The following is a 27,805-nucleotide window of genomic DNA, read 5'->3' on the forward strand; positions in this document are numbered from 1 at the left end:
GGGTGGAATTTAGGTGAAATACATACTGTCATCTGGACCCTTGTCCACAAGGAGGGCGGGGGAGGGAAGTGTAGGTCACTTCAGGAACTGGGGTACGACCTTATTTTAAAAGGGCTGATGGAAGAATGGAAGCAAATTTGTACACGGTAGCGTCGCTGAGTGCATATCTTTCTGTTCCTTGAGCATCTCTGGGAGTTGATGTGCCGCTCAAATTAAACACCAACCTCAAAATTGAAGATTCTGTCCCAGAGATGAGCAGTTTAAGTGCTTGCTTTTGAGAGCCTTACGTAACGGGGTTTTACTTCATTTGGCTGTCAGCTGAGTGCTGCTGGCCTTGAACAGGAGTGCCGGTGGCTCCGAGGGAGCAGGCATGGCGGTCTGTGTGTGCATGTGTAGGATATGGTCGCAGTTACTTACCAGTCTGCACGGCCAAGACCAGAGACCCCGGGTGAGAGAGGAAGGTCCGTGAATAACACACGTACAGAGCTGAGCTGTGTCTGAGCGGCACAGTCAGAGCTCCATGGCTCTGGATTGCGAGCAGCTCACGGGCCAAGTGCCAGCTGTCCTCTTTATCAAAAGCTACTTCCGGGCCCTGCTGCCGTCGTGGGAGTGCGAGCAGTGCTGTAGTGCGGCGCAGTGCGGCAGGGACGCTCCCTGCACACTCGGGCGCGGGCTTCGCTGCTGCACGGAGGCCTCGGGCGTTTATCCTGCAGAGAGACACGCATGTGCTGCTTGGAGTTCAGCTCTCCTGCTGTGAAGAGTCATAACACATGGCTTCCAATGTACATACCGTGTGTGTGTGTGTGCGCGTGTGTGTGTATGCGCGTGTGCGCGCGTGTGTGCGGTAACGGCACTGTCGGCAGCGAAGGGGTCAACGGGAACGGGGGAGGGACCCCACGCTGCCTGTCTCACAGCTGTGTCCTCTGGCGGCTGCGTAACCACTCTGACGGAACGAGTTCCAGAAACTTTCTGCTTTTGAGCTGCAAACCCAGCAATTTTCAGAATCATTGTGTGTGCTTTTAAAGAGTGGTGAGACTCAGTGAAATCCTAGATTAGGGATGTCGAAGAGGCGTTTTTTTTTTTTTTTTTTTTTTTTTTGAGAAAATGTTTATCTTCTGAAGGAGCAGCGAGGAAGAGTGCCCTTGAAACATTAAATGGGAGAAAAAAGAAATGAAAATGCAGGCAGGGACTGTCCTTTGCTCACCAAAACCCAATCTATAATGCAAAGATTGAAAGATGCCCAGTGTTTTGCATACATTGATGTAACATATCTGTGTAAAGAAATCGAATCGCTGATCTGTTAACGGAAACACGATGATGAAGACTGGCTTCTGTTGTGATGCCAGAAGAGCGTCGAGAGAACGTTTATGCAGCAAATCGAATTGAGAACATTTTTGTGAGGTTCAGGATTCTGTGTTGCAGATAAAGTAGGACAGAGGTTCTGCCCCAGGGGACCTCCCAGCGTAGGGGGGATGGAGAGACACTAGCACTCAGCACTGAAGCGATGACGCGTAATTGTCATCTTTGTGAAAAGTCACGGGATGGTTCAGAATCTTGGAGGGACGAGGGTAAGGCGACTTCTGCCTGGGGGTTGTGGACACGACGGTGGTGTTTGAGCAGGACCCAGGCCCTCGGGAGAAGATCTGACAGCGTTTGCTTGCCTCCAGCTGTGTTCGCGTGGGAGTGGCCTCCTCAACCATCATGTTTCCAGAGCCAGCATCCACTGTTTTTGGAGGTTTTGCGCCAGATCTCCAAGCTCAGGTGTCCTGACTAACGGCAGTCTGCTCCCTGCCCCAGTGTCACGGGGACCTTGAGAGCTCGGTGCTGCAGTTTGCGTGGCTGCCGTGACAGACTGCCGGGGTCTGGGCGGCATCAGCAACAGACAGGCATTTATTTATTTATTTATTTATTTTTGCGGTACGCGGGCCTCTCACTGTTGCGGCCTCTACCGTTGCAGAGCACCGGCTCCGGACACGCAGGCTCAGTGGTCAGGGCTCATGGGCCCAGCCATTCTGCGGCATGTGGGATCCTCCCGGACCGGGGCACGAACCCGTGTCCCCTGCATTGGCAGGCGGACTCTCAACCACTGCGCCACCAGGGAAGCCCCAGACGGTTATTTTCTCACAGCTCTGGAGGCCTGAGTCTAAGCTCCAGGTGCTGGCAGGGTGGGTGTCTCCCAGGGCCTCTCTCGGGGTCTTGCAGGCGGCCGCCTTCTCCCTGTGTCCTCACCTGGTCTTCCCTCTGTGTGTGTCTCTGTCCTGATCTCTTCTTAGAAGGACACCAGCCAGATTGGATTAGGGTCCCCCCCATGCCCTCATTTTGCCTTAATCACCTCTTGAAAGAGCTTCATTCCATCACCTTCTGAAGTCCTGGGGGGTTAGGACTTCAAGGTATGAAGGGGGGAGCAGAGTTAGCTCATAACACTAGGAGGAGTGACTCTGCTTCTCTCTAACGCTTTTAACCAGTTCTGTCTGCTGTGTCCACTCTCTCAGGAAGCGTCCTTTTATTGTCCAGACAAGGTCACGCCTGATGTCCTAGCGTTTAAAATAAAGGAGCTGCCATCCTAGCGAGCAGCTGGTGAAGAGGGGAGAACAGTGAAGCCCCTTTGGAGGGCTGTTGCCGGCGTGGAGTTGCACACACCCTCGGGTGGGTGATTCCCTTTCTAAGAGTGACCTTCTGAGCAGACGCCCATCGCCCTGTAAACAGCGTATGGGGACCAGGGCCTTCTGGTGCCGCCTCTGCCGCTTCTCATGGAGCTGCCCCCTCGTCGGCTGCTCTCTCCCTGCCTGGATGGCTGGTAGCACCCCTGGCAGACCCTGGGCAGAGTGGAGGTGGGGCTCTGTGCTCCTTCTGGATCGTGGGCAATAGTGCTTCCATGTTGGCATGACCTGCGTGCTGGAATTGTATTGACGATTTTAGTATACATGACAGTACAGTGCATGAAGCGGGCTTTCCGTGCCCGTTAGAGGGGCGTCATCAGCACCTCAAATTTGGCACGTGGACTTGTTGGCCAGTGTCGTGCTTTAAGCCTTGTGAGAAAGCTAAGTTTTACTGCATGGGGTTCGTGCCCCTCACACGTGAGGGTCTTCTAGAGGACTGCGTCTGGGGGTTCTGCAGACAGGTCTTGTAGGGGAAGAGCCTGGGAGGCTGTGGCCACTGGCAGGCTCTCACTCCCCGGCCTTCTCCCGGCCATTGCTGCCCCCATAGGAGCTGCCGCCAGCAGGCTGGCTCTGATCTGCAGGCTTGTATTTTGTTGTGACAGATGGGAGAGGAGGGGCGGGGGGAGAATAAGAATAAATCCTAAATCCCGCTAACAACCAGAAGGTGGAGTCTGTATGAAATCAAGCTCTTTCATTTCACGTGAAATTCATCAACAAGCTAAGTCCACCTGAGGGTCACCTTCCTGTACGTTTGCCCTGAGAGGTGATTTGCGGTACAGAGCTCGATGCCAAGACTGATTTCCATTTACTCCACAGGCTGCTTGCAAGTAGGTTTCAGAGTGAGAGCGTTGCCATCCGAACTGCACCCCTCATTTGTTGCTTTGGGGGAGACGTTTACTTCTCCTGGCCTTCAGTTAGCTAAGGGGCGGTTGACGCTTTCCGTTCTGAACTGCTGTGCTGGGTAAGTAGGAAGCCCACGCTGGCGTGATCACAAGGGGAGCCTCAAGCTTGGAAGTTTTCTGGGGCGGAGCCCGGCATCGGCACAGCTCCCTCTCGGGCAGTGCACTGTCTCCCGTGCCCAGAGCCCTTGCTGCGACACAGACCTCCGTCCTCCCAGAGGTGAAAAGCAGCGGCTGTCGGAAGACCCTGGGCCCGGGCTCCGGTGGTGTGTTTTTACGTCTTGCTCTGTGATGACACTTTTCCCTCGTGTTTATACCCGCGTGGCTTCAGGAAGAGCAGAGTCAGGACGAGGCACAGCAGGTTGTTGACCTGCCGGCTTGGTCTCGTGACTGCACGCTATTCTGAGGGACGCATTGTCAGGCGGTGGTTTGAGGGTTCCAGGGCTTGGGGCCCTGGAGCAGAAAGTGAGGCCAGGGAGCCAGGTCCACGGAGCAGTGAGATGTGGGCAGAGACCGTGCCGAAATGTTAACCACTGCGGCGCCGAGGGACAGCAATGGAGACTGGGCCCGGGCACCCTAGTTCCGGACACGGCGGGGAAGCGGTCCTCCGCAGACCCCACTTGTGAAGGCAGCTTCTGCCCTCTGAGAGGGTTCTGACACACGTCGGCTGATTGCCCCGGTGGCTGCATGCGAGTCCTTTGTTGGGGGCGGGGGTGGGGGAGGGAAAAGCCAAGAGTCCACGGCCCCTCTTGTTGGAGAGACTTGCACAGCTGTTTGACAGGATCCTCTGCTCTCTTATCCTCTGGTCTCCTTTCTTCTCAGTTGACTCCTGTCTTCAAAGCTCAAACCCTTGGGACTTCCCTGGTGTTGCAGTGGTTAAGAATCCACCTGCCAAGGCAGGGGACACAGGTTTGATCCCTGGTCCGGGAAGATCCCACGTGCCGCGGAGCAGCTGAGCCCGCGAGCCGCAACTACTGAGCCTGCGCGCCACAGCTACTGAAGCCCATGCGCCCTAGAGCCCACGCGCCGCAGAGCCCACGCGCCGCAACTACCGAGCCCGTGCTCTAGAGCCCTCGAGTCACAGCTACTGAGCCCACGTGCTGCAACTGCTGAAGCCCGCACACCTAGAGTTATGCTCCGCAACAAGAGAAGCCACCGCATTGAGAAGCCCGCGCACCGCAAGGAAGGGTAGCCCCCGCTCGCCGCAACTAGAGAAAGTCCGTGCGTAGCAACAAAGACCCAATGCAGCCAAAAAAAAAAAAAAAAAAAAAACTCAAACCCTTGTCAGTTGCCCTTGGTCGAACTTGCACGTACAGGTACTCTTTGCTGTTTTTGCCTTTCTCCAGAAACCCACAAGAACACGCCGACACTCATCATCTCCTTTTGATCCTTCCAGCCATGCTTCTTTGCTCGACGCCGTGTTTTAAGTCAGCGTACCATGGTTTAGGGCTGGGATGACCTGGAAGGCGGCCATATGGGTTTAAGTACACCTTACGTTAATGCTCTTCACGGTGGCAGGGGTGTCAGCAAAGTCTCCTCTGACTGCTTTTGAGACGATCTTTGCTGCCTTTCAGTTCTTCTAGACCCTTCTGGCTCGTTGTCTCATTAAAGTGCTTTCCTCTTGGCTCAAGAACCAAATTGTCGGGACTTCCCTGGTGGTCCGGTGGTTAAGAATCCGCCTCCCAACGCAGGGGACGCAGGTTTGATCCCTGGTCGGGGACCTAAGATCCCACATGCCACGGGGCAGCCAAGCCTGAGCAAAAGAACCGAACTGTCAAGGACCGGGTCTCTGATTCCTGTTTCTTCTAATGGGACCGAGTGTGGCGACCTACTTAGTCCTAATGTGGTAGACTTTCATACCGTTAATGGGTGAAGTCACGCGTCTTAATCCAGGCTGCGTGGTGAATCCGTGTTGGGAACACGAGCACGTCTCATCCGTGAGCTGTGAACACCGACTTGTGGTTCCTCCCCTGCGGAAGGTACGGCCTGTGAGAGGCACCGCAGCATCCTTGCAGGGTGGAAACGAGATCGAGCTTCGTTGCAGAAGTGGACGTGGCAGAGCCACGTTAGGATGAAAACTTGCTTCCCAGAGATGATCGAGGGCATCCCTGATGCCGGGGAGGGTCGTGGTTGAGTCCACGTATCCTTCTCACACCTGCCTCTCCCCAGGCCTTCTTGAGCAATGTTCGGGAACTTTGGAGACCAGGTACCAGACGCAGGCTTTTCTCTCTTGGGCAAGGACGAGGCAGCTTAACTGCAGTAGGTTTCTCCTGTGTTCCTTTCTGTCTGTGTCGGCATTTGATATTAGAACTCTGAAATCATTGGAGAAGACCAGCGGGCAGTGAGTCTCGGGCCCACCGAGGTCAGGCTCCCTGACGAGATGGCTTCGGGGACCGGACACCTGTCCAGTTTGACCTCCGTCCCTTGGGACTCACAGGCTTTGTAGGTGTCTGTGTGTTGGGTCACGTTGGCTGCTGTCTGTGAGGTTCCTGTAAATGACTTGCTTTAATTTTTAAGTTACGTGAAGTAACTTATGCTGCTGTATTTAAAATGGATAACCAACAAGGGCCTACTGTGTAAAACAGGGAACTCTGCTCACTATTATGTAACAACCTAAATGGGAAAACAGTTTGGAAAAGGAGTAGATAAGACTTAATCACTTTGCTCTACATGTGAAACTAATGCAACGTTGTTATTCAACTAGACTCCAACATAAAATAAAAGTTTAAAAACATAAAATAAAAAATAACTTACGCTTTTTTTGCAGTGGGGCTGAAAAGATTGTATTTATTTTAAAATTGTGGTGGGATCCACGTAATGTAAAGTTAACCATTTGAGTGTATACGATTCAGTAACACTTAATACATTCACAGCATTAGGCATCCATCACCACCGTCTAGTTCCAGAAGATTTTCATCACCCCAAAAGGAGACCTTGTACCCCTTGAGTGGTCACTCCTGAAGTGGGTTTATTATTTTTCTCCCCCCCTCCCCCACTTTCCACTTCGCATTTTCCTTTTTTTAAAAATTATTTTTGGCTGCGTGGGTCTTCGTTGCTGCGTGCAGGCTTTCTCTAGTTGCAGAGAGCGGGGGCTACTCTTTGTTGCGGTGCGCGGGCTTCTCATCATGGGAGCTTCTCTTGTTGCGGAGCACGGGCTCTAGGCGCGTGGGCTTCAGTAGTTGTGGCACACAGGCTCAGTAGTTGTGGCTCGCGGGCTCTAGAGCGCAGGCTCTGTAGTTGTGGCGCACGGGCTTAGTTGCTCCGCAGCGTGTGGGATCTCCCCGGACCAGGGCTCGAACCCGTGTCCCCTGCATCAAGGGCGGATTCTTAACCACTGTGCCACCAGGGAAGTCCCCGTGAAGTGGGTTTATGTTTAAGGTTCAATTTGAAGTGACGCCCTCTCTAGAGTTAGACCGCATCTTATACATGGCTGCCATCAGTCAGAGGTGAGGTGGACCCTTGGCTGTCAGAGTTGATTTCCTCGTACTCGGTGTGTTACGTGGTGGTGAGACGCCTGCAGCTAGTCCCAGAAATCAGTTTTCTCATAAACTTTCTGAAGGTCCACATGTTGAAAATAAAAAAGAATGGTTCTGCAATTTGCCTCTTAAGCAGCGTAAGGTGCATTAAAATATTTCCGAGTGGACGTGAAACATGCACGAAACCGAGGAGTCGGTGGATCCCCTCGGTCCCCCAGGCAGCCACCTGCTCTCCCCTGGCACTGCAGAGGTCGCACCACCTCCACCAGCAGCTGGAGTCAGAGGACAGGAAGGTGAAGGAGGAAGACAGTGGTGCGGGCAGTGGGAGGGCGCTAGCCGGGAAAGTGCATGGACTTGAGGTTTTCTCAGATGCAGCACTTGGAGCACGTGGGTTCCTGGAAAACGTGCCTGTTCTCTTTCGAGTTGAACCTTTTGTGTCTTTATTTCCATGTGAATCTTAACATTCTTACCAGGATATCCTGGATGGTGTGCACGGTCGTGCCTGTGTGTGTGGGGAGCCCCACTGTCAGAGGTAATGAGGTTGCTGTCCCGTGCAGGGAGGAGAGAATGAGTCCAGGCTCACACGTGAACCCAGCTCTCCCGCCGAGGCGAGGGACAAGTCATCAGGGTGCCATGCCAGTAGAGCTCCAGGTCCTGTCTGTCCGGAGACGCGTGATGAGTCCTTTCGTGGCATCCGGGAACCCAGGGTAGCTGAACCCACGAGAAGCGGGGTGTCCGGAGCCACGAGAGGAAGAGTTCATTCCCAGCAAAGCCATTAAAGTCACGTTGGCTTTATAGTTCTTTTCCCACGTCACTTGCAAATGTGTTGTGTGTTATGTAGTCTATGAGCCATAAGAATAAGGAAAATACATTTAGACACATTTAACAATACAGTAAAAGGCCACACGTTGCGTGATTCTGGTGCGTGTGTGCTGCCCAGAACAGGTCGATCTTAGAGACAGAAGGGAGGTGGGTGGCTGACGGGAATGAAGGCCCGAGGGAATGGCAGTCACTGCCAGGGGGTGTGGAGTTCTTGGCGGGTGAGGGAAGCGCTTTGGAATTAGATAGTGGTGATGGCTGCACAACTCTGTGAGTTTACTGAAAGCTACTAAATCATACGCTTCCAAAGGCTGAATTTTAGGGTATGCGAACTTCATCTCAATTTTTAAAATCTGGTCGGTGCTGAGAGTCCCCAGGAAGAAAAGGTTTTAAAATTTAAAACGAGGCCGCGCGTCACCCAGGTCTGAGAGTCGCGGCTCTAGCTCAGATTTGGCCAAGGATCAGATGGTGAGTACTTTGGGCTTTAAGGACCTCAGTGTTCCTGCTTGCGGACATCTCTGCCCTTGTAGCCCGGGAGCAGCCGTGGACAGTCCATGAAGGGGTGGGTGTGGCTGTGCTCCCATAAAACTGGACAGAGAAGGTTTGCCAGCCCTGGGATTTGACCAAGGGCCGTAAGAGATTGGCCTTCAGTGAGTGTGCATCCCGGACGGGGAGGTGAGGCCTGCGTGGCCGACTGTCTGGATGTTTGCAGAGAGGCTTCTCGCGTGCTTCTCTGCAGCATGACGTCCATCCCTCTTGCCATTTTCATTTTACTGGTCTCTCCGGCTTGGTTGACTTAACTGTGGCCCGTTCACGGCACGAGCGTGTGGGAGAGCGAAGGATGCTGTTAAGCACGGGCTCCTTGGTGATGCTCTGACTTGGAGCGCTGGCATCCTTGGACTGTAAGAGCTCAGTTCAGGCGAAGTGACTTGGGGAAGGGTTGAGGCTTCGCCAGGCTTGGCCCAGCGGCTACGAGGAGTTCTTGCGGCATTTCAGTGTGCCGGGGTGCTTATCGTGTTCCGTTCCCTTCTTATTTGTGGGCTTCCTCGAGGACGTGAATGTACTGTATCAAGTAAAGGCGCATTTGTATTCAACTTGTTGCAAGTATTTACGATGCACAGCCTTAACGACATGAACACAGCGTAGGCTCTGAGCATCTTGTGCACCCTGATAAATTACGCCTTGTTCTAGGAAACACGGATATATGAAAACCCAGCGATAAACCTTAATATTATAAAAGTGCTCCCCCTTTACAAATTGTTCATAGAGGGTGTCCTTTAAAAATGGATTCCTAGAGCAAAAGCAGCACCCAGATCCTGGTTTCTAATACGCTTCTCCATGAGGAGGACGCAGGGCTCCTTGGAGGAACGGCTGACGCTAGGGCTGGGGCAGAGGGTGTGTGCGGAACGAGTATGGAGTGTCTTGTGCCCTAAAAGTAAGGAAGTGTTCAAACAAACACAAAAACCTGTAACAGTGAGGCTATACCAGAGGGACAACAGGGGTCCACTTAGAGGTAGGTATGACCAAAGCTGCAATGAAATAAAGTCGTGCAGGATTATAACCCAGCGTATAAAGTATCCCTGAGTCCACACTGACAGACATAAATGATTGGGTATATTAATAAGTGGGGGAGAAGAGACAAATCTGTGCCGAAAAATTCCGGATCTCTGTAGATCCTCTGCCCTCAAGGGGGTGGGGCAGAGCCCTTCATTCCTGTAATATGGGCTCCATATGGTAACGTCGTTCCGCAGAGGGCAGGGTGAACAGGTGGGGTGAAAGTCACGTGACCGAGGAGAAGCTGATGCACGCCGTGCCTGACCCTGCCAGCCGATGAGCAGACTGCTGTGTTGACGGCGTGATCCTTGGTATTGTATGGTAAGCAGGGCATTCACCTCTTGTGGCCTGCCCTCCACGTCCATATCTCCAGGGTAATCACGACAAAAACATCAGACGCATCCCAGTTGAGAGGCATTCTGCAAAATGCCGGCACGGTACTCCTCCAAACCGTGGAGGGCGTGGAAAACAAGGGCAGTCTGAGAAGCTGTCGCTTAGGTGGGAGGAGCTGAAGCAGATGTGACAACTAAATGCAATGTGGTGTCCTGGCTGGGATCCTGGGACCGAAGGAGGCTATTAGGCGAGAGTGAAGGAAGTCTGAATGAAGTGTAGACTCCAGTTAATATGAATGTACCAAGATTGGGGTCACTAGTTATGGCGAAGGTACTCATGTCATGTGTAGACAGTAGGGGAAACTGGGCTGTAGGGTACATGGGAACATTCTCCTCTCGTTGCAATTTTTCTGTCAATCTAAAACCATGTTAAAATAGAGTGTTGAGATGTTTCGAGTTACTCAGTTTGTAAACATCAGGAACATATCTTTTGAGCAGTAAGTGGGTGAAATCCCTGGTCAGCCGCCAGGCTCTTACTGGATGCCTGTTACGTGGATGGCCTCACATTGTGCTCTGAGGTATAGACGGGTGTGGAGCTGGCCTGGGGTGGATGGTGCCCTCTCTTAGTGATGGGATCCTGTACTTGGTAGAATAACACGTGGAGATGAAAACTAGTGCAAAGAATGTGGGACGTGGTGGGGGGCAGACACAGGTTCAGATTCTTACTCTTGTTCTCCGTGTGCTTGCATCAGGCCACCTAAGCTTGCTAATAACTTCCCTTCCCTGGATGATGGGATAGCCACACCAACCTTCCTTGCAGACTCACTTAAATGCCAAATGGGTGTCACACGAACGCAGCAGCGCAGTGCTTAAAATCAAGCAGGTGTGAAAAAATGGAAAAAGTCACTCTTGGTGAAATAGTGGTAACGTGGGAGATACTGCAAAGGAGCACGTGTTACTTGTTTAAATGAGGAAGAGTCGGAAGTAACCGCAGTGAATTTTGAAGACGTTGACTGAAGCAAGGTGGTGAAAAGAGACAGTCCGTCCTGGAGGGTAAGTGCAGGACTGGGGAGGGTCGGGGCTGTCCGTGTGGCTGTTAGAGACCCTGGTGGGAGGGGCACTGCCTGCGTCAGGGGGCGGGAGCTGCCTGAGGAGGGGAGGTGGGGCGCGGGGACTTTCAGTGCAGTTCATTGTGAAGTGTCAGGGTCAGCCTGTGACCCCTTTGTGGTCTGCAGTGAATGCCTTGTACGCAGTGAAACCTCCGGAAACACTTTGTTAGTTGTTTGGGTTACGTTCCTCCTGAGTGTGTAATAAACCCCCAGATACGAAGGACGTAAAATGGGCGATTGTTTGTTTTTGTTTTGTTTTGTTTTGTTTTAAACGTCATTGTTTCATCTGACTTAACGGCTGTGGGATTGAGCCTTGGATTGCACACGTTGTACGATGGTCTAGCACAGTTAAACAGGCAAAGCTGCGTAAAATTCGTGCAGCAGGCTTTTCTGCGGTTCCTTCTTTTAAATTACAAAGAGGAAGACACCCGTGCCTTTAGGGGTTTAAAAGGGCAAGGCTTTGGGGGTTTAGGCAGAGAAGCCTTGGGAACATTTCCCCCTGAGGTCAGGAGTCGTCAGTGAGGTCACAAGGGAGCCTTGAGTCCCGGGGTTAGAGTTGGGGGGGGGCGGGGCTGCGTGAACTTGACCGTCACGAGGCAGCGGGCACAGACAGGCAGGCAGACGCCGGGGCTGCCGCAGAGCGGGTCCGTGGGGCGCTGTGCTCACGGCGGGCGGAGAGCCGGTAAGAGAGCCTGGGTCCCCTCTCGGAGCATCTCCTGCAGGACAGGGATGCTTTCCTGCCGCCGTGGCTGTGTGCCAGGCTTTGCAGCGACTCGTGCCCCTTTTGTTGTGCTGTTCTGAAGAGCAGGTGGTCAGCTCACAGGGCGGTGTGAGGCCAGCGGGAGAGGTCTGCAGACACGCTCCTCACGTGTTGTTCTGCCTGAAAGTGAACGATAATGCAGATCGGCGTGCAGAGTCCACCTGAGCTCTGCCCGTGCGCACGTGTGTGTGTGGGCACGCGAGCCCGTGCTGTGTGTGTCTGTGTGTGCTTGTACACACGTGCGGTTTTGGTCGCCTGGGTTTCTGCCGTTGGCTGAAAGCGCGCTGGAGCTAGAAGGCAGTGCCCCTCTGGACTTGCTCTGGGCGGTGAGCTGGTGTGACTGGGAGCCCTTGGTATGTGGGGCACGCTCCACGTGAGGTCTGCAGAGCTGCCTTCCCTGCGGAAGGGTCCCCGAGGAGACCGGCGGGAGGGCGCTAGCGTTTCACGAAGACCCTTCCTTGCTTTGCCTTTTCTTTTTCCGTAGCAGTGAGACATGAGCGTTCTCACAACGGAGGCTTTGACTGTGGATGTAGAAAGGAAATGGTGAGTCAGCCACATCAGAATGAAAAAGGCAGGGAAATCAGGTGTGCGTGTTGAGTCGTGAAAAAGATGCTTGGTGGGTAAATTCACTCATCGCCTGCTGATGGCAATGAAAAAATGCAAATGGAGAAAATGGCACGGGGTGGTTCTGAGCATTTTGCAGCTTTTGCTCTGCAGTCGTGACAATTTAAAGGCAGCATTTCTTACGGGGTTTACTGTACATGTGCTGTGGGGTTTGGGGTTGGGTTTTTTTTTTTGCCTTTTATATTGTGATAAATAAAACAAGTTATTAATTTTGGCCATATTTCTAAACGACTGAAATTGTTTGGCTTCACTAAAGCAGGCTTCTGTGTGTGTGGCGGGAGTGTGCCATTTCCACAGGGAAACGGCTGCATGTGTGTGGTACACAGACGCTCACGCACAGTTCGGGTCTGCACTGACTGACTCACGTGGGTAGGAGTCAGTCTTGAAATGACTTAGTGGTCGTGCTTAGGTGAAACGTAAAGAGGCACAGGGGTTTGAAGAAAGGTTTTCAGAAATCTACCTGACAGCATTTATAATGAAAGAACCTGCTGTCGTATACATCGTCTGAAGACTTACACAATGAAGGCATGGAAAATGATATTTTAACACGTCGTAAAATAGCTGAAGATTAGGGACAGGTTTGATGAATGGTTGACATATTTCTTTTCCTTGCAGAGCAGAATCTTTGAGGGCGTATATTATAAATATTTTTTATGATTATGTTGCAGAAAAGTATTTGATGGCTGGTAGGAAACTGGACATCTCTGTGCAGCTTTTTGTCAAGCAGAATGGAAAAAACATTTCACACTTTCTCTCTCTGTCTCTCTCACACACATGCCCACAAACATATACCCCTTAGGGAAAAATGTTTGCAGGGCTATTTTCATTCATGAATGCATGAACGAACAAAACACAGAAAAGCCATTAATAAAAGGAGTATTAGAAATCACCATGCATATTGGTGTTGACCATGCAGGTCAGGTAAGGCTTCTCCTGCCCAGCTGGGGTGACAGACAGCCCTAAATGTATGCTGATGGCTGCGTGTTTGGCGTGAACCGGCGGCTCCCCCGGCCACCTTTGGGTTTTGGAGGTTGCGGAAGCTAATACTTCATGTGGCCTGTAGAATGCATTTGCTGTACTCTCACTGCCTTGAATTCTTTGCCTCTTGTGTGCATTAAAATTTAGGAAGGTCTAGGTGGGGAAGCAGTAGAAACAAGAGGTGGTGTTTTGTGTCCACCGGGTCGGCCCATCTCTCCCCGGTCAGCAGACACTCGTGTGTTCTAGCGGGCTTTCCCTCCAACAGGTTAGATAAGTCATTTCTGTGAGGCTTGTAGACATCCCTGGATGTCTGAAGAGATCCTAAAGTTATTTAGTTTTTCACCTTTGAAAAAAGACTTGCAGAATCCTTTGTATTCATTACTTAAGGTTCAGAAGGGCTTCTCGCCTGTATACCTTGGACCTCACAACGTGGGTACCATGTTCATTTGACGATAAGCAAACTGGGGCTTCAGTAACTGGACTCACACAGCTTCTGGGGCTTCAGTAACTGGATTCACACAGCTTCCTAATGGAGAGCCCTGCATGCAGTACGGCTGCTCTTCAATCTGCTGGGTTCCTGCTAAGTCCTGCCACCTCGGATGTTGGAAGGTTCTCCAGATGGGCACAGCCAGCATATAGACCTGTATAAGATGCCACACCTCTTCTGTTATTAGCTGTCACGTCCCAGGGCCAGTGCACCAACAGTGCAGTGAGAAGGGGTTCCAGTGTGGGTTTCCGGGGCAGTGGTGTAATACAAAGACCTCTTAACCAGGCTGAGAAACTGCGGACTCAGGTCCCAAGCCTGCGTGGACGTGACCTTCTGTTTCTTCATCCACGAAATGGGAAGTTTGGATGAAATGATTTCTGAGGACCCTTTCAGCTATCATCATTTTTGATTCTCGGGGAGAGAAGCCAGGGACTCAGATTCCCCTTAAATGACACATCCAGGCCAGTGGGTTGTATTGTTGTATTCATTTGCTACCAACATTCATGTGAGTGAAGACATATATGAGATACACACGTGTGTAGTATCTTTGAGATCCGTCTGTCAATAAATGAGCTCTGCAGCAGACTTGATTTTTCTGCCTGCAGGGGTTTCTTTTTTTTTTTTTCTGCAGGGGTTTCTTGATGCAACGGCAGTGTCACCGACAGCACACCCACTTGGGTGTTCTGTGGTGAAGTCAGCTGCTACCAGACGAAGTTCTCCCAGGTACAGCTTACATACCACGTGTTATTTAATGACTTTGTTAAAAAGTCCAGCCAGTGGGCGCTTACACATATTTGGAGGCCATTAAAAATAGAATAACTAGGGGCTTCCCTGGTGGCGCAGTGGTTGAGAGTCCGCCTGCCGATGCAGGGGACACGGGTTCGTGCCCCGGTCCGGGAGGATCCCACATGCCGCGGAGCGGCTGGGCCCGTGAGCCGTGGCCGCTGAGCCTGCGCGTCCGGAGCCTGTGCTCCGCAACGGGAGAGGCCACAGCAGTGAGAGGCCCGCGTACCGCAAAAAAAAAACAAAACAAAACAGAATAACTAGAAATTCTAGGAAGGTATTAAACATTTATACAGACACACACACCTGCAGATATATGTGTGTACACCTGCATGTATATGTATACACATGAGCGTGCAAGTATGTGTATATATACACATGCGCACATAAATATGTATTATAGACATTTTATATAGGAATAAAGTAAATTTTCATGTACAATAAATATCTGAAGCCTATTGAGTAAATAATCATTTCTAAATACGGTTCAGCTGAGTAACAATCATGCAATATTCTGAGATGGTATTTTCAAAATTTTGGGTCACGTGCATTGTGCTAAAAGGACACGCTTAGAGCAGATGGTTTTCTCTTAATTTACGGAGATCCTATGCTATTCTAAGTATGTTTTAATCTCTTTTACCACAGAGTTTCCCAGAATTAAAAAATGGCTCCTTATTTCATAAGCTTGTTGTATGTTTTTGAGAGCTAGGATTTATGCTTATCTGTGGTTACAGCCTTCTAGGGTGTGTGGTATATAGTCTGTAATAACATTTCCTTCTTTAAATTCCGGAAAGCAGAATGAAGACATTAAAAATTGCCCTCAGCCTCACTGTCCAGAGAGACCGCTGTACCCACTTCGTGTCCTTTTTCAGCACAAATGTTCACTGATACACATGTGATCACACGATACGTACTGTATATGAACAGCTTTTTCTCCCCTTGTACGTATGTGCTGCCTGGCATTCTAAGATGCGGTGGCCCAGTAGGAACACCATGGGCCTGTAGGGATGTTCCCAGTCTTTCACAGTGGGAAGTGATACCACAGCGGACATATGTGGTGAAATATTTGTGCTCTTACACGCTCATTTCCTTAGGAGAACATTCTAGACATGGAATTGCCAGGCAGTCTTTTGGAAAATACCCCCAAGTTGCCCTCCATAAGGTGGGTCCCTTTCATAGCCCACCACCAACAGCCTAGGCCCGTCCTGCTTCTCCCGAAACCTTGTCCATGTTAGACATTTTTAAACTTCTGTGACTTGGTAGGCAAAACTATTTCATTTTTAACCAGCATTTCCTTGGTGACTAGTAAAGTTGAACTTCTTTGTGTGTTCTTATCGAGCCATTTGTATTTTTTCTTGTGAGCATTACTGTTCAGATTTTCTGTGTCTTCCTGCTGACAGTGGGGCCTTCCTTGATCACTGTTCTTTACTTTGCAGATAGATGCCCGAGGTGTGTTGTGTGCTTTTCAAACACTAATGGTTGGTTAGGGTTAGATTTTTTTTTTTAATTGAAGTATAGTTGATTTACAGTGTTTTAGGTGTACAGCAAAGTGATTCAGTTATACGTGTATATGTATTCTTTTTCAGATTCTTTTCCATTATAGGTTATTACAAGATATTGAATATAGTTCCCTGTGCTGTACAGTAGGTCCTTGTTGTTTGTCTGTTTTATTTATAGCAGTGTGTATATGTTAATCCCAAACTCCTAATTTATTCCTCCCCTCCCTTTCCCCTTTGGTAACCATAAGTTTTTTTTCTCTGTCTGTGAGTCCACTTCTGTTTTGTAAGTAAGTTCGTTTGTATCATTTTTTAGATTGCACATATTAAGAGATGTCACATGGTATTTGTCTTTCTCTGTCTGACTTACTTAGTATGATAATCTCTAGGTCCATCCATGTTGCTGCAAATGGCAATATTTCATTCTTATTTATGGCTGAATAATATTCCAGTGATACATATACCCCACATCTTCTTTATCCATTCGTCTGTCGATGGGCATTTAGGTTGCTTCCATGCCTTGGCTCTTGTAAATAATGCTGCTGTGAACGCTGGGGTGCATGTGTCTTTTCGAATTAGAGTTTTCCTCTTTTCTGGACATATGCCCAGGAGCGGGATTGCTGAATCATATGATAGCTCTTTCTTTCTTTCTTTTTTTTTTTTTTTTCCCGGCCATGCTGCATGGCTTGCAGGATCTTAGTTCCCCGACCAGGGATTGAACCTGGGCCGCCTGCAGTGGAAGCGCAGAGTCCTAACCACTGGACCGCCAGGGAATTCCCAGCAGCTGTATTTTTAATTTTTTAAGGAACCTCCACACTGTTCCCTGTAGTGGCTGCACGAACTTACATTCCCACCAACAGTGCAGGAGGGTTCCCTTTTCTCCACACCCTCTCCAGCATTTGTTATTTGTAGATATTTTGATGATGGCCATTCTGACCGGTGTGAGGTGATACCTCATTGTAGTTTTTATTTGCATTTCTCTAATAATTAGTGATGTTGCGCATCTTTTCATGTGCCTCTTGACCATCTGTATGTCTTCTTTGGAGAAATGTCTACTTAGGTCTTCCACCTACTTTTTGATTGGGTTGTTCGTTTTTTTTGATATTAAACTGCATGAGCTGTTTGTATATTTTGGAGATTAATCCCTTGTCGGTCACTTCGTTTGCAAAGATTTTATGTGGGTTGCAGATATTTTCTGTGGGTTGTTGGTCACTTTGTTTGCAAACCCATTCCGTGGGTTGTCTTTTCGTTTTGTTTCTGGTTTCCTTTGCTGTGCAAAAGCTTTAAAGTTTCATTAGGTCTCATTTGTTTACTTTTTTAATTTTCATTACTCTAGGAGATGGGTCAAAAAAGATCTTGCTGTGAATTCTGTCAAAGAGTATTCTTCCTGTGTTTTCCTCTAAGAGTTTCATGGTGTCTGGCCTTACATTTAGGTCTTTAATCCATTTGGAGTTTATTTTTGTGTATGGTGTTAGGGAGTGTTCTAATTTCATTCTTTTCCATGTAGCTGTCCAGTTTTCCCAGCACCACTTATTGAAGAGGCTGTCTTTTCTCCATTGTATATCCTTGCCTCCTTTGTCATAGATTAGGTGACCATAGGTGCGTGTGTTTATCTCTGGGCTTTCTATCCTGTTCCGTTGATCTATATTTCTGTTTTTGTGCCAGTACCATACTGTCTTGATTACTGTAGCTTTGTAGTATAGGCTGAAGTCAGGGAGCCGTGATGGCCATTCTGACTGGTGTGGTTAGATTTTCTTTTAAACCATACGAGTGTTTTTAACTGTCACATCATCACCCTTGCCAGGTGGCTTTGTGCAGTCTGTTTGTATTCTGGTGGCTGCTGGCTCCTGGTGGCTGTGCACTCGGCTCAGTGTTTGCAGAAAGGGTGTCCACCCGGGGGTCTATGGGCTGAATCCCTTGTGAGGTGTAGACTGCCATCTGAAATACTCTGCAGTGCTTTGCAGAGAAGATAAAACTGCTTGGGAGAAGAACCCGCGGGTTTGATGAACGTCTAATGTGGTGATGCCATGTGGAAGCAGGAGTCAAAAGATGGGCGCTGCAATCCTCGCTCAGGGGGTCGGCAGGTCACTTAGGCTCGTGACATCAGTGAGGCGGGCATGCTGTGCTTTCTCGGGTGTGTGGAGCTCTGTAGGTGGAGGTTGGTACTAGATTTGTCTCCCCCAGAGAATAGAGACGTGCCTCTTTCCCAATAACCCCCACTCACCGTCCTCCCTTTTTGCTCTGGGTGGCAGGAACCTCAGGGTCACATTTGAGGCACATATACCCAAATGACATTTGAGGCACATATAACCTAATGACATTGGAGGCACATATACCCTAATGACATTGGAGGCACATATAACCTAATGACATCGGAGGCACATATACCCTAATGACATTGGAGGCACATATAACCTAATGACATCGGAGGCACATATACCCTAACGACATCGGAGGCACATATAACCTAATGACATCGGAGGCACATATACCCTAATGACATCGGAGGCACATATACCCTAATCACATTGGAGGCACATATAACCTAATGACATCGGAGGCACATATAACCTAACGACATCGGAGGCACATATAACCTAATGACATCGGAGGCACATATACCCTAATGACATCGGAGGCACATATAACCTAATGACATCGGAGGCACATATACCCTAATGACATCGGAGGCACATATAACCTAATGACATCGGAGGCACATATACCCTAATGACATCGGAGGCACATATAACCTAATGACATTGGAGGCACATATACCCTAATCACATTGGAGGCACATATACCCCAATGACAAGCCTCTTTGTGATGCTTTCCCACCCTTATGCCTTTTCACTTTTTAAAAAGATATTCTCTCTTGTTGGGATGTTTCTATGTTCATTTTAATGCTCCTGTTGTGTTTTCGTCTGATAAGTCACCTCAAAACATTTGATCATTGAGGGTGTAAGTATGTTGAAATAAGGTAAATAGGTGTCGTAGAACTATAAACAGATTCAAAAGAGCCAAGGGCTTCTCAATAATCAGTTAATATTTTTGTGATGGCCATTGTTGTATGGAAAAATCAAGTTAGTTCGAATTGCCCTTAATGACCAAGTCGCCCTGATGGAATCTGCCCGCTGGACTCGTGTCTGTAGCAGTCGGGGCAGCGTGGTGGTCACAAGCGGAGATGGAGCCGGGGCTGCCCACCTCTCAGGTAAGGTGAGGGGGCAACGTGAGTCCTCTCCCAGGCCCGTCAGCTCCGACACGCTGGACTCCTGAGGGTGTGGGTTGGTTTCCAGATCAGAAGAAGAAGTGCATTCTCAATGGACAGGTCTTTGGGTGACATCGTACAATATCTTACAGGTTACCAATTGTGTTCGTGTGGTTAGGTGCCCTGGAGCCTGCAAAGTCGTATCAGGTAGACAGAGCACCTCCCTTGAAGGCGCTTACCCTCTGCTGTAATGGAGAATAATACATAACAGATTACCACAGACCAGGTGACTTCAGCAATGGTCATTTATCTCTCACAGTCCAAGATCAAGATGCTGGCCAGTTCAGTTCCTGGTGAGACCCCTTTCCTGGTGGGCAGACAGCCATCGTCCTGCTGTGTCCTCACACGGTGGAGAGCAGGGGCGTGGTGGGAAGCAAGCTCTCTTGTGTGTCTTCTTATACGGGCACTAATGCCACTCACGAGGGCTCCACCCTTACAACCTAATCATTTCCCAGCCATGTGATACCATCATGTTGGGGGTTAAGATTGAACATGAATTTTCAGGGGACACCAACATTCAGTCCATAACATAAGTGTAAATGGCTGTGATGTAGGGTAGTCAGAAGGCCCAAGAGAATCAGTCTGCCTGCTTTGACTTCCAGTCCTGTACCTTCCCTCCGTCCCCCTCCCCCTCCCTCCCCTCCCCTCCCCTCCCCTCCCCTCCCCTCCCCTCCCCTCCCCCTCCCCTCCCCTCCCCCTCCCCCCTCCCTCCCTTCCTCCCCCTTCTCACCCCGCCCCTTCCTTCCTGTTACCTCACTGGGCCCTTGCTGAAACCTGCTTTGTGCCAGGCACTGTTAGGACCCGGGACACACAGGGTAGACAAGACAGAAGTGGGTGCTGTCAGTCTAGCCAAGAGGAGTGATATTAAATTAAAATAATACAGATACGTCAAGTACAGTTTAGGGACAAACCCATAGAGATTAAATCCTTATGGGGATTCACGAGCAGAAAGGCTTATCTTTGGCAATAGGCCGGGGAAGCGCTTGATCGCAAAAAGGTTTCCCTTCATTTGGATCTTAAAGAATAGGAACGGTGTCCACGCGGCAGAAAAGGGAGCCCCAACTGTGTGGGGCGGGGAAGGGCCTTTGTCCGAAGTGTATGTGCAGGAACGGGGGTGACTGGCGAGTGGCAGGTGGTTTGGGGCGGACGTGAGGGAACCTGGCAGATCAAAGCGGGCAGGCTGGCCTTGAGTTGGGAGGGAGGGCGGGAAATTTTAGGGGGAGAGAATTAAGCATATCTGCCTTCCATGCTAACTGGAATTAAGATGTGTGCGTGTCTGTAAAATTGAAGAAGTAGAGGAGACAGGAGGATTGGACATGCCCGTCACCGGTCATCTATCACACGGGACGCTTGAACATTCCGGAAAAGTCACCGCGAGATGGCTTTGCTTTCAGAAAATGTAACTTGTGAATGTTGTAAATGGATTCACGCTCTAATGTGTTGAAATGGGGTGTTTCCCCCTTATAACTGCAATATGGTTTGACTTGTAGTTTGAATCCTTCACATCTGCTGCAGACAGTCGGCCATCTTTGCAGACAAGAGTGCTGAGTAACTTACAAGGGTTTCAGGCAATGACCGCCGTAGAGCGAAAGGAAACTTTCTTAGGCAGTGGAATTGTATTTAGGCTTGGTTGTGGTGGTGAACGCACAGCCCTGCACATTTACCCAAACTCGTCCAACGGGTACACCTCGAATCAGTGAATTTTATGGTATGTAATTGATACCTTGATAAAAGTGGGATGGGCTGTGGAGAAAAATGCAAGTGGAAATGTTATGGAATGTGAAAACCTCCTACATCCATAGCTACCTGTCTAGGAAATCAAACGTGCCTTTTTAAAACAGCGAAGTGGCTCAGAAGAGCGTGTACCTGTAAGGGACAAGAATTAAGGTGAACCCAAATTCATACGTTGCTTGTTACCTAGGCCCTAACATTTTTAGCTTTTTCGTTTTCATCAACCGTAGATCACACTTAATAAAAAATGACACAGGCTAAATAAAAATGACACAACTTAGATGTTCCTAAAACTGTTACTAAGGTAAATGTCTGCCGTAATAAAATAGTATCTATCACGGCGACTGTCCAGACCTGATTTTTCTTCTAACTCTTATGACTTTGTTTTTGTCATTTTTGGTTATTATTGTGGTTTTTTTTGGCTGCTCTGTACAGCTTGCAGGATCTTAGTTCCCCAACTAGGGATTGAACCTGGAGCCGTGGCAGTGAAAGTGCAGAGTCCTAACCCCTGGGCCACCACAGAATTCCCCCCCACCACCCTTTTTTGTGGACCGTCACGACTTTGAATGACAGTTTGTGGAGGTGCCCTTGGTTCACAGGTGGACGGTCACGAGGGACCATTGCTCCTACTAGCAGCTCAAAAGGAGGGGGGCGCAGAAAAGTAATTAAAATCGTTGTTTTAAACTCCCCAGATGCTCCCCCATGTAGATGAAATCCCTTCCCTAGCATTCTTGTCATAGCCTGCAGAGTGCGTATCAAAGTGAGCACTGACATATGTTTGCATTTTGCAAAAATTACTGTCTTCCTTGACTTCTAGACCAGGGCTCAGCAAACTACAGCCCAAGCGCCCAATCCCCTGGGCCGGGGTTCGGGAAGCCTGTCCTGGTGCACGACTGTGGGTTGGTCCCTGCAGGCTTGGTACCAAGGGGTATCTCATCGTTTTGTTTTGTTTTTTTTCAGATGATGATGATCTAGTTGGGGAGAGACATGCCACGCCAAGGATGAAAACTTCAGGAGTAGCTTTTAATACCCAAAGTGGATAGAAAAGTGAGAGAGAAGGAAGTTGGGAAGGGAGGTCCCATAAAGCACAGCTTCCTAACACTGGCGTGACATCCAGATTGCCTGGGAGGTGTTCTGTCAGACACAGATTTGCAGGCAAGCATTTCCTCCCCGGTCCCTACCTCCATCTGCCCAGGCCTGGCTTTCTGATGGAGTAAGTCTGAGGAGAGCTTAGATTCGTGTGTCTAAAATCATCATCTGCATTCTTCAGAATAGTCTCGACAAGAATTGGAGGGGGGGTTGGTTTGAAGAAATAAGATTGGCTGTGAATACAAAATGATTGTCGGATACTTGGGGATTGCCTGTATATCCTCTCTCACATATTCAGTGGAAATTTTCTTACCTAAAAACTTTAGGACTTCCCTCGTGGCACAGTGGTTTCAGAATCCACCTGCCGGGCAGGGGACATGGGTTTGATCCCTGGTCCGGGAAGATCCCACATGCCGCGGAGACACTAAGCCCGTGCGCCACAACTACTGAGCCTGTGCTCTAGAGCCCGAGAGCCACAACTGTTGAGTTCACGTGCCACAACTACTGAAGCCCGTGTGCCTAGATCCCGTGCTCCGCAACAAGAGAAGCCACTGCGGTGAGAAGCCTGCGCACCGCAACTCAAGAAAGCCCACGTGCAGCAACGAAGACCCAGTGCAGCCATGCATAGACAGATAGATGGATAGATAGATAGCTTGCTTTAAAACCAAAAAATAAAACTAAAAATGTTGCCTGGCTCTCCGCAGTAAGGGCAGGGGTGGTTCTGGGTGGGAGGGAAGGGCAAGGGGTTGTGTATCTGCAGCATTCTAGTTTTTCTTCTTTTTGGAAACTTTGGAAATGAGTACGGAAAGGGTAACTTTATTCCTGGGAGGGTAGTAAAGCCTCTGATGTTTGTTACAGTTTGCTCTGTTCTTTTCCGTGGGTTTGGGATACTTTGTTTGTTTGTTTGTTTTTGCGGTACGCGGGCCTCTCACTGCTGTGGCCTCTCCCATTGCGGAGCACAGGCTCCGGACGCACGGGCTCAGCGGCCATGGCTCATGGGCCCAGCCGCTCCGCGGCACGTGGGATCCTCCCGGACCGGGGCACGAACCCGTGTCCCCTGCATCGGCAGGCGGACTCTCAACCACTGCACCACCAGGGAAGCCCTGGGATACTTTCTAATGTATCCACTTAGCTCTCTAGACAGCCTGGTCTACTATCGAACAGGATACAGTGGTCTCCTATGGGCGTAGCAGGGGCTGTAGGGTCAAAGGCAGATGGAGCTTCTTTTGAGCGCCTCCCCGCCTGTGGCTTGCGTTTTGTTCCGCGCTTCAGGTGCCTTCTGGTCAGCTGTTGGTTGACCGGTGCTGAGTGTGTGGGACCGGCTTGGCTGCCTTTGTGTGCAGCTGAGCCGAGGGGTCTGAGTGCCCATCTGAGGAGGTAGCAGCTCCGCACTGGGACTGGGAGGTCACTGTGGATCCCTGAGGACCCTCTTCTGTCCTCCAGCTTCACAAGACAGATCGTGTCCCGCCTGATTGCCGAGTCAGCTTACGGCACACACTCACATTGTCACCTATGACAGGTGGCCCAGCGTTGCTGATGGCCAGCCCCGCCTCTCCAGACATCTTAATCCAATCAGTTTGGCCAGTTGTAAGAAAATTTCAGATCGGTGTCAGGCTTGCCCAAAAGACTGTGTGTAATGTATGTTTTTAGCAAAGCAAGTAAGAGAAAGGCAGAAGAAAACTTGGCTTAAAAAATCACATGAAAATAGCATTTTTATTCCGTTAGTCTATGGTGATATGATTCTCTTCTTCTGAAAAATAATTTTGCAACAGAAACCGGTCTGGAGCTTTGATTGGCAGAGGGGATTTGCCTGATTTCTGTCAAAACAAAAACAAAACCTCCAAGGGTCACATCTTGGGACGAAGAATGAAGGTCTCTAGCGACAGAAGTAAGAAAGGCCTGGAATAGATTCTCGAAGAAAACGTAGCGTTGGATACTTGAGGGGCTGTCCCAGGTGATCATCTCTGGACCCAGGTGTTCTCTGTTACTGGAAACCAGCCCCTCAAGAAATCAGTGCCTTTACACATTTGGTTTTGGATTATCTGTGAGTGGCGTCTTTTCATCTGTTCTTCCCACTTAACCACAAATGACATCAGTCTCTCTAATTCGAGTTCTTTCCTTTTACCATCCAAGTTCCTGCAAGCCAAAATAAAACCCAAAGGAAGCAGCAAACCTTTTTATCCATCTGTTAAGACACGGAAGGAGTAACATTTCATCTGGTTTTGTAAAGTAAGTGCTTTCCCCACATGGCATTAGAATCGCGGAAGGGAGAGCCTGCTTGGGGGCTGGTGCAGAGGAAGCTTCCCTGGAGAGGTTGCAGGGAAGAAATGACCGGGGACTTCCCCGGTGGTCCAGTGGTTAGGACTCTGCGCTCTCACTGCCGAGGGCCGGTGTTCAGTCCCTGGTCGGGGAACTAAGGTCCTACCAGCTGCGCCGTGCAGCCAAAAAAAAAAAAAGAAGAAAAAAATGAGTAAGTGAAGCATGATTCAGGCTACCGTCTTCCCTGAAGGTGGTCCTCCAGGATATACATTGGGAGCTGAACTTGTGGACACGGCCCTCCTGCATCCTCACTGGCATATCTGTGCATTCATTTGGTCAGTGTTGGTTTTGTGCCTGGAAACAGAGAGAAGGACAGTCGGACAGCCTGTGCCCTTGGGGGGCTCCCCACGTGGGAAATGCCAAGGAAAACTGGTGTCTCCTGGGAGAAGAGTGGTAACGCCGTCATTCCAGGGCATCCGTGCTGTTTGAACAGACTCTCATGTGTTTCTGTCCATTGGTGAGTGGATTGGTTGGTCAGCTGGTTGATGGCCTCTCTTGGGTTCCCACGTCTTGCCCCCCATCTCATTGGGCTTGTGTGGGGTGCCACGTAGACAGACGAGCCTGCAGTTCCCCAAGGCGATGGGTGGCTGCTGGGGATTCCTTGGGGGACAGGAAGATCCCTGGCGACACCAGCGGCTCCTTCAGGAGACCTGCACATGGAATGGTGTGGGTGTCCCGTGTCCCCCCAGCCCCCTGGCCCTGTGCTAAGGCCTGGTGGTCCTCCGGCTTCAGACAACCTGAGTGGCGATGCCCGATACCTCCCAACACGCCAGTGTCCCTGATCGTTAACAAACAGTTCGACACTTCACAAAATCACCGTGATTCACACCTGCAGCCAACAGACGTGCGGTTTCTAGGAACCTCGGACTGTGACTCAAGTCCTTGGTGGAAGCGTGTCTCTGTTGGAAGGCAGCCCCTCGGGTCTCACCAGCTGTCAGGCAATTTCACTCTGCAGACAGCGCAGGCCCCGGACCCTGGGTCTGCAGCACGTTCTCAAGCACACTTCTCAGAGCACCCAGCCGCCCGGTCCATGGCTGACCTTGGCGGTGTGCTGGCCATGTGTACAGTCTAAGTGGTGGTATCCGCTGGAAGCTCTCTCTGTCTCCCCCTCTCTCTGTTGTTGTAATGAGGCAGTTCCACTGCACGGAGTTCTGGTGGTGCCCTTCGTACCCACAGATGCCCCGGGGTGGGTGGGGGCCTGCCGCTGGGATGCCCTTCCCCGCTCGGGGGCCTGTGCTGTGCCGTGATGTGGGGAGAAGGTACACAGGGTGTCGGTATCGCGGGGACCTGCTCTGGGGTCTGCTCGGCCGCACGCCGGCCCCTTCCTGGTGGGTGCCAGGTGTAGCATCCGGCTGGTAGGAAGCCCCACTCCGGTCCTTCCACACCAGGGGCTTTGTCTGCCTCTGCCCCCGCCCACAGCGACCCCATGTGGCCTGTGGTTCACCCGGGGAGGTGAGGGAATGAACCTCCGTGGGGGCACAGTCACTTGCCCGACGGCACATAGCTAGTAAGTGATTCTGCGCCTGCAAGTGGGTGCCCGAGGGAGCCCCAGTCGGGCGTGGCCTAGTTCTCTCTAGCCGCCTCAGGCCCCAGAGCACGTTAGGAGTAACAGCCTCCAGCCGTAGCTGTGGGCACAAGTCACACTTGGCCGTGCGTCCTCTTCTGATCATTGATTCCAGAAGTACTTAGGAAGGGAGGGAAGAAGCCTGTGTGAGTTAAGTTGTCCAGAGAGTTGGAATTTTTCTCTTCTTTGGTGAGGATAATTGCTCACCCTGTTTACAGAGGTGTGCTAACTTAGTGATCCCAGGGAGATCCAGAAACACTTGCTTATGTTGGGAATGTTCACATGCAAGCTCATGTGAACCCTGCTGCCTGCATCTCCGAAAAAATGCGTTTTCCCTCCTTACCTTTCTGCCCGGGGACCGAAAGCCATGAATGCCTTTGTGCATGTAACAGACGTCTAGGCCGTGGTGTGACCCAGTGCACGTAGCTAACGATGGCCCGCGAGGCCCTGGAGAAGAAAACCTGGCTCCCTGTCTCCGTCGAGGTGCTCACAGCCCCAGGGTGAGAGTGGAGACCAGTGAACAGTACAGTCATCAGAGAGAGTGACCAGCCCTGTGCTAGGGGCTACCCGGAGGCCGGGAGACCGCAGGGCTTGCGGAGCCGCGGGCCTGTGTGAGGGCAGGGCAGCTGTGCAGAAGATGGGGCGGCAGGGAGCAGAACACTGGCACCCGAGGACACAAGGAGCCCAGTGACGTCACGGGCTCGTCAGGAACAGATGGCATCTGGAAATAGAGCCGCCACCGCTCAGGGATGCAGCCTGTGCTTAGACACAGGGCTGGCTGTCTCCACACCATGATCAGAAGTGGAGACTTGAGGGCTTCCCTGGTGGCGCAGCGGTTGAGAGTCCGCCTGCCGATGCAGGGGACACGGGTTCGTGCCCCGATCCAGGAGGATCCCACATGCCGCGGAACGGCTGGGTCCGTGAGCCATGGCCGCTGAGCCTGCGCGTCCGGAGCCTGTGCTCCACAATGGGAGAGGCCGCAACAGTGAGAGACCCACGTACTTAAAAAAAAAAAAAAAGTGGAGATTTGAATCAGAGCAGTGTTGACGGGATTTCAAGAGCATTTGATACATAACTTATAATTGTTTTTTTTGATTACATTTTTTGGGGCTGTTAACAGTGGTTTGTGTCCTCTCGCAGGGTGTTTGCACTACCGGGCAGTGTTGAAGGTGGCCTTTCCTGCGCTCTTCCCCCTTCAGATTAGCTGTGTTTCCCTCTGCAGTCCTGTTGCGGACCTTTCCCCTCCCCGTGTCCTTCACAGCGTCCAGTCGGCCTGCTGGGCTCCAGCCCTGGGAGGGGGGTGTGGGTCTGTGGAATCCTCAGCCGCTGAGAACCTGCTGGCCTGTCCTCCCTGCCCTGGGAGCTGCTGTCTCCTTGGTAACAGGTCCTGAGTGTGTTCCACAGGGGAATGAGCACCCGAAGCCGTATATCACGGCTGCCTTTGCAGTTCTCCTTTGCGCTGCTGACTCCCCGCTCCTGGGTCCACCCTGGAGTGCGTGCAGGGAGATACTTAGTTGCTTACTCGCCCGTGCAGAGTCCTTAACTCATTGTATTTTCTTGGTCTTTACGTCTGGATCTTGCTATCACCATTGACTATCCGTGAAGATACAATAGAAGGGGATATACATGCATACACACGGATACCACACAGACACGTGCGACACATGTGATATGTAAACACACACACATTATCCATGTTATGTACAGACTAGTCACTTGGAACCTATTAGAAACACAGGTTGGAATATGACCCCAGTAGAACCCCAAATTCCCGCCTTTAGTCCTTTCTTTGTGAGCTGGATTTCCTGAATTCTTACCAGCTGGGACAGTAAGAACCAATTCGTGCTTTTATGGCTT

General features: G+C 50.5%; 1 protein-coding gene across 2 annotated transcripts in view; it reads left to right on the forward strand.

The window, feature by feature from the left end:
- Window positions 1-27,805, forward strand: part of LOC309978909 (protein Shroom2-like) — a 129,893-nt gene that overhangs the window by 84,684 nt on the left and 17,404 nt on the right. The window lies entirely within an intron of this gene.

Source organism: Leucopleurus acutus (assembly GCF_964270905.1).
Source record: "Leucopleurus acutus genome assembly, chromosome: Y".
NCBI classification, from domain to species: domain Eukaryota; kingdom Metazoa; phylum Chordata; class Mammalia; order Artiodactyla; family Delphinidae; genus Leucopleurus; species Leucopleurus acutus.